The 7,737-nt window shown below is 39.0% G+C and overlaps 1 long non-coding RNA gene across 2 annotated transcripts in view; it reads right to left on the bottom strand.

Moving 5' to 3' along the window:
• Positions 1–3,362: 3,362 nt before the first annotated feature.
• Positions 3,363–7,737, bottom strand: part of LOC309551784 — a 26,850-nt gene continuing 22,475 nt past the window's right edge. For both annotated transcript variants that reach the window (XR_014225109.1, XR_014225110.1), the window contains exon 4: positions 3,363–3,600. This is a non-coding gene — a long non-coding RNA (uncharacterized lncRNA). The remainder of the gene's footprint in view (positions 3,601–7,737) is intronic.

Here is a 7,737-nt window from a genome sequence, read left to right as displayed (position 1 = left end):
TGCAATTGTCATTCCAAGTGTGACAGCACTAAAAGCTGAAAATTGGCCTTGGCAGAAAGGGGATAAAAGTGCCTAGTATGCAAGTGGTTAAGGGCTGTTCACACTGGAATGCGTGCATTCCACTGTGGTCAGGTTTTACCAGCCCATTAATTTGTAAACACTACTTTTGCAGATCACACTTCACCGAATCGCATGGTAATGCGATGCAATGCGGTTTTGTAGCTGCAAACGCGCTACACTTGAAAGATGTGTTTGAGGTGCCATTAATTCGGTGTGAAGGGGCCCTAAAACTTAGTGTGAGCAAAAATAGAATGTGTTATGGGGTGTAATTGTAAATCTGTCTATGCTGTGTGCGAGAAATAAGTTGTTAAAATGATAACTTTTGAAAAAAGAAAAACATTTTGCTTTCAAAATATTTATTAAGCATTTAAGATACAATACAGTGGAAAGATCCAGTAAAAAAGTGATTGTGACAAACACAGTCAACATTAGTATAACACATGTTCATTGTTAACACAACATTGATTTTGAAAGTAAAAAAAAAAAAAAAAAAATATATTAAATTTGTTAATTTTACAAAAAATTGTGACAAAAACATTATAATTTCATAAAATTACAACTCCAAAAAAACTCGCCATGCCCCTTACTATATACCTTGCACAGTCTAGTTTCCAAAAAGTGGTTATTTGGGGGGTATTTGTACTGTCCTGGCATTTTAGGGCCTTAAGAAATAAGATAGACAGTCAGTACAGCAGGATTCTAATTTTCAAAAATATATACGATAGCCTGTAGACTCTATTACTTTTAAACTGACTAAATAATATACTGTACACTAATTTGGGTTATTTTTTTTACCAAAGAAATGTAGCAGAATATATTTTGGCCTAAATTTATAAAGAAAGATTTTATTTTATTTTTTATCACAGTATATTTATCTTTTTTAGTTTATGTGCCATTACATATACCTACATTAACACGCATTAACATCATTTTTCAATGAATTCGTTTACATGCAATTAAAAGCGTTTTTCAATAGATTTGCATCAGTTAACCTATGTTTCCCCAAAAAAGAAAATGCACAAACTGCTTATTTAGGTAAATGTATTGCTGCTAGAAATAGGAACTTTTTCTTTGTCTACAAAAGAGGTAACTTAAATCGGAAATTACCTTTCCTTCCAGAGATGCAACATTTTTGCCCAATCTTGTTCTAAGTTAAAGGATAAGGTCACCTTACAACAAAGAATAATAAATGCACATTTTTTTTTCAGGTAAAAAAAAATGTGCATTGATAATTTTTTGTCTCTAGAGCCTCTAAAGCAGCCTTTCCCAACCTTTTCAACACAGAGGAAGCCTTAAAATAAATTTCTAGTCTTGGGGAACCCCTGCTAAAAATGAAAAATCTACAACTCATGACACATTAGTGTGACAGTCAGTGGGAAGAATGCTCCTTACTCTTGTCATCATTGGGAAGAATTACCCCCTTACAGATAGCTAAAAGGAACAATGGTGTCATTGGGAACTTATCTGAGAGGCAGAAATTGCCCATTGCTCAAGGAACCCCCAGCAACCTCAGGAGGAACCCTAGGGTACCACGGAACCCTGGCTGAGAAACCCTGCTCTAAAGCATTGCATCAGCAATCAGCAGAACGCTGGTGCCATGCAGGTCTCCTGCAGATCTGTCAGTGTATCTGTGTGCCTGTACATCCCATATGGGCAAGCTGATACAATCTGACAGGAAGAGAGAAGGAACTACCACAGCTCTCCACAGTAGTTGACTGAAACTACAAGCCAACAGCGGCAAAGGCTGCCATATCTTGTAGTTTTCCATTCACAGAACACTATGAATGAGTGACGTGGCCAATTTTTAAAATTGTGACAGCTAGTGGACGGGGGGGGGGAGAGGATCACCACTAGCTGCCAGAAGAGGGAATTGGGAGATGCAAGGACCGGTTGGTTTGTAACATGCTACACCCTGAATATGGGTGTAACATGTGACATGTTACGAAAGGTGAACTTATCCTTTAACCACTTAAGCCCCGGAGGATTTGGCTGCTAAAAGACCAGGGGGTATTTTGCGATTCGGCACTGCGTGACTTTAACGGACAATTGCGCGGTCGTGCGACGCTGTACCTAAACAAATTTGACGTCCTTTTTTTCCCACAAACAGAGCTTTCTTTTGGTGGTATTTGATCACCTATGCGATTTTTTGATCATTGCAGGTCCAAAAATTCTTTGTCTAAGAATCTTTCATTCAAACGTTGCCTGCAGATTACCAACAATCGATAGTACAATGTATTCAATATATACAATGGTATCAAAGCAAACTGTTAACCAATAAACCTCCAATTGATATCCTACCCTCCACTCCCTGTATAGGAACAAGGAAGCCCAGGTTTTGTTTAAATGCACGCCTTAAACCCCTTCCAATGTTAAGAGTTTGGCCACATCCACATTTTGCCGCAGTGCGCTGTGTGCGCCGCAGATCACTTTCTCTGTGTCCCTCATTCTAAAGTTTAAAAGTTGGGAGGTATGGTTATACCTGGAAGCAAGAGTGTGCATTTCCATAAAAATTGCATTACAGAATGCAGTTAAAAAATGTTTTTCTTCAGACTTTTTATATCCGAAAGCTGCATTCCATGTATGGCTATTTTTGCTTGCACCATTCAGAGAACACTTCACATTTTTTTGAATAAATTCAAAGCATCCTCTGATTGGACAAGGTGGAGGTTGTGATGTCACTGCCTGCCTCTCCACCTAGCCCAATCAAAGAAAGCTTTGCATTGATTGAAAAGAATGCAGTGTTATCTGAATGGCACCCATGCTGATTGAGCGACCTCCTGTGGTCACTAAGCAGGAGGGCAGCCGCTCGTTACGGGACCTGGAAGCTAGCAGCAATCATTGTACAACAGCAGCAGTGCCTACTGCAGAAATTATCAGCCTCCATGGGGATCAGCTAGGTATGGCACGTGCATAGTTACATTGGTCCAAGCTGGATAAATGTAGCTATGCAAAAATATCCATACCTGGAATTCAGTAAATGCAAGTTAAATGTTTGTTTCCTCTAGTAGCTTAAAGGGTAACTCCACCTAAGTGGAGAAAAAATATTAAAAAAGAAAATATAATATAGCATATACAATTGTGACACCATTTTTTTTTTCTCAGGGATTGTTCTTATTAACATTCTGCTAAAACTTTGTGTATTAGTACCATTTGGACCTCGAAGAAGGGGAACACCCCAAAGGCTTGTCCTGAAAATGTGCATGTACAAATAAAAAAAGTATCATGAGCAGTACTCAATTATTTTTGCTTCCTCTAGGAGGTAATCTAAAAAAATCTGTATTGAACATAATAAAAATGATATAGAACAGCACACTTGTAATAGTCATATATGAAAAAGAAAAAGTTACTTTTAGGAAAATACCATATCTATTCATGCTCACTGAAAATGTATTGTATTTTATTTTTTAAAATAGAATCAAAAATAAACCCTGATGACATGGAGATGTTGGGCCAAGATCACATGGAGATGTTGGACCTATCGTCTTCCACCGATGGGCTCCCAGGGACCGGCATCTGAGTCTCCTGAGCACCTGCGTTTTACTAAATACATTACACAGTATCAGAAACAGAGTATAGTAGATGTCACGTATACATATAGCATGTGAGGCAAGATCAGTGTTTTTAGAGCAGAATTAAATAATGTAGACATTGTTGGTCATTTTAGAGATTAAAGTAGGAAATAAACCCTGCAGAAGTATCTAGAAATTACTTCCACTAATATCTGGAAATGTATGGAACTTAATATAGTCGAAGCAGATTTTACCCTCCACTTTTACCAATGTGTGTTTTTTATTAGCTTTTAATTACCCACTTCCCGACCAGCCGCCTTTTTACTACGGCAGGGTGGCTCTCCTGCGCAAACCGACGTAGACCTATGTCGGTCGCGCGGGAAGCTAGGGGGCGAGCGCGGGCGGCCTGGGGCACGCTCCCGCCCCTACTCGGCAGCGGGGAAGCCGATGCACGGGTCTGGCAGCTCCGATTGCTGCCTGACACCCGCGATCGCTCCCTGCTGAGAGAGAAGAGCGGTCAACAGTTGTAAACACAGCTGACCGTTCTTCTCCCTGAAATGATCACAGAGCTCATGTGATCCTTCTATATAGGATCACATGTCTCTATGATCATTTCAGAAACCACGCCCCCCACAGTTAGAATCACTCCCCTAGGCTCTTATTTCACTCATTGATCACTCATAGGGTTAACCCCTTCCCTGCCAGTGTCATTATTACAGTAACAGTGCATATTTTTAGCACTGATTACTGTAGTAATGTCACTGGTCCTCCCAAAAGTGTCACAAATGTCAGTTAGGGGTCCGATCTGTCCGCCGCAATGTCGCAGTCCCACAAAAAAATCGGAGATCGCCGCCATTACTAATAAAAAAAAACAATAAAAATTTACCAAAAATATGTAGCAGAAAACTAATTGGCCTAAAATGTTAAAAAAATGTAATTTTTAATTTTTTTTTGAGAATGTCATATAGCAAAATGTGAAAAATATTGTTTTTTTTATTATTTTTTCAAAATTGTCACACTTTTTTTGTTTAAAAATAAAAAAATCGCACAGGCGATCAAATACCACTAAAAGAAAGCTCTATTTGTGGGGGAAAAAAATTGCAGGCTTATTGCAGGCTTACCTGTAGGTAAAAATAACAAATCCGGGTATAAAACCACTTGAAGGTCTTATCGGGTTTTTTTTTTTTTTGCTGTCTTATTTTCGGTCGAAAAACCACAACGGGAAGTAAGAAGAAATGTCACTAAAGTAAGGGAAATCTCCACTTAAACAACAGCTGTGATCACTGGAAGATTCCCTTGACTTCCTGTTTCAAATTTTGGATTTCTCATCACTTTTTCAATGGGAGACAGTGGTCAACAGGACAGATAGAGCAGTTGAAAAGTATGGGCGGCCATTTTTTCAGAGCCGATGATGTCATCAGCTACATGCAATTTAAATATCTCCTAAATGGTGCAAGTTTAGGAGATTTTTACAGTACCTATAGGTGAGCCTTAATAAAGGCTTACCTATGGGTAAAAGTTAAAAAGGTGGGTTTACAACCACTTTAAGTGTTGGAAATTTTAACATGGCACATTAACTAAGGCACATTAACTAAAGCACATTAATAAAGGCAAGTACAAACATTGGAAAATGGATAATTATTACTAAATAAAAGATTGCGCTCAACTAAACCACTAGTGCAAACAAAAGTAGGGATGTGTGCAAAATATATACTTAAAATTACCAAATAAATATTGTGCAAGAATAATATAAGTAAAATACAATAATAGTTCCAAAATTGTGCAAAAACACTAAAAAATGTCCATAAATAAATAATAATCCATATAGTGACAATGAATATCCGGGTATAGATGGTGAGAAAACACTTGGTAGCAATATACATCTCCACTAGAAACACCCAGAGTGTATATATGCTTACCAGATGGCGTGGACCCCTTCAATTATAGGGGGGTCAATAAAGCAGGTAAATGTATAAGACACCAGGTAACAAAATAGGCACCGACTCCAAGTACTCCAAATGAATCCTCCTCCAATAGCAATAAACCTGGGGATGGGCTCCCACACAATACACCCAGAAAGAAAAGAAGGGTCTCGATAGTGAAGTACGTTGGTAAGAATCAATTTATTAAAGACGGATGCACTTACAACTATGAAGCAATAACAGGGCATCAAGGATAGTAATCGCGGTCTCCGGGCCAGGAACGCCTTCTGCGTTCCATCTACGTTCCACCGGGAGCCGGAAACTACCTGTTGGCGCAGTCACAGGTCCTACGTCCCGACGCGTTTCGTCAGCTCGTAATCTGACGTCACCACCCTGATAATAATAAATTGATTCTTACCAACGTACTTCACTATCAAGACCCTTCTTTTCGTTCTGGGTGTATTGTGTGGGGGCCCATCCCCAGGTTTATTGCTATTGGAGGAGGATTTGTTTGGAGTACTTGGAGTCGGTGCCTATTTTGTTACCTGGTGTCTGATACATTTAACTGCTTTATTGACCCCCTATAATTGAAGGGGTCCACGCCATCTGGTAAGCATATATACACTCTGGGTGTTTCTGGTGGAGGTGTATATTGCTACCAAGTGTTTTCTCACCATCTATATCCGGATATTCATTGTTACTATATGGATTATTATTTATTTATAGACATTTTTTTTTTTTTTTGTTTTTGCACAAATTTGGAACTATTATTGTATTTTACTTATATTATTTTTGCACAATATTTATTTGGTAATTTTAAGTATATATTTTGCACACATCCCTACTTTTGTTTGCACTAGTGGTTTAGTTGAGCGCAATCTTTTATTTAGTATTAATTATCAATTTTCCACTTTTCACGGTTCACGTGTAGATTGCTGCTTCTAATTTAGGATTTTCCTACACTAATTGGTTACTTTATTTATTCATTTATTGGGTCTTCACTATTTATATACTCATCTAGTTCTTGGTTTATATAAATCCTTTTGCGCGGGTAGTTGGTTTATCACCACAATTTTTCCGTTCAAGTACAAACATTAGTGCTCTATTCCAGTCTGCAAGTGACCTTTCATCTCTTATTTCTCTTAAGAAATCGGAGCATTCATCTGTGACAGGCGCATTTACACTCATAATTTGTTGAGTGAGGACACAAAAGGTGATTACAGCACCTTATCATACATACGAAGATTTGGAGCCCGGATAGCTCTTTCAAAAAAGCACTATTGCACTTTGTTGGCAAGACTTTGATGATTTTCTGCACAAGTACATTTTATGAACTAATATTTTTTATTATTTATGGTGTATATGTATGAATTGTATAAATTAAGGGGACAGCGCTGGGGATCTGCATATATATAATTTAAAGGGACCGCACATCTTTTTTTTCCAGCAGCAGCCCATGCACTAGTTTGTAGCACTTTATTGGTATTATTATTTAGTAGACACTTTTTTCTACCTTAGTACAGGCATGCAAACATTAGAATATCTACAACTGAATTTTATGAACTAAAATGATTTATGATTTATGGTGTATATGTATGAATTGTATAAATTAAGTAGACAGTGTTGGTGGATCCGCATATCTATTTACCTGAGTTTTTGGATAGGCTAACTTGATTTTTGTCCTGGCCATAGGCTAGCATTTTCCTCTGAAAGGTTGGGGCTGTGGATGTCTGTATAGAACCCCAACTACCGACAGGTGTGTTTCAACCACAAACTTTATTCAGCACAGCGGCAGAAAAACGGAGTCCGTCCGACAGATGGGCTGTGTGAAAGAGCCCAAAATAATTGGGCCACCAAAGCCGCTGGGCTTTGGTGGCCCAATTATTTAGGGCTCTTTCACACAGCCTGCCCGTCGGACGGACTCCGTTTTTCTGCCGCTGTGCTGAATAAAGTTTGCGGTTGAAACACACCTGTCGATCGGCGGATCGATCTCCCACTGAGCAGGAGAATGACAGCTGTTCTCCGCACTGTGTGCGGAGACACAGCTGTCAGAGCCCCATACATCTCTATGGGGGTATCGGATGGGAACTGACCGTAGGTCTCCGCTGACATCTGATGCCCCATAGAGATGCATGGGGGGACCATTCAGATCCGCCAAATAAACGGACAGGTGGATCTGAATGGTCCGCCTGTGTGAAAGGGGCCTTAAACTTGAAGGCAACACTAAACCATTCAAAACTAATGCT

Source organism: Pelophylax lessonae (genome assembly GCF_965119305.1).
Source record: "Pelophylax lessonae genome assembly, chromosome: 3".
Classification (NCBI taxonomy): Eukaryota; Metazoa; Chordata; class Amphibia; order Anura; family Ranidae; genus Pelophylax; species Pelophylax lessonae.
Note: the sequence above shows the minus strand (reverse complement) of the source record. Positions and strands in the feature narration are given on the sequence as shown.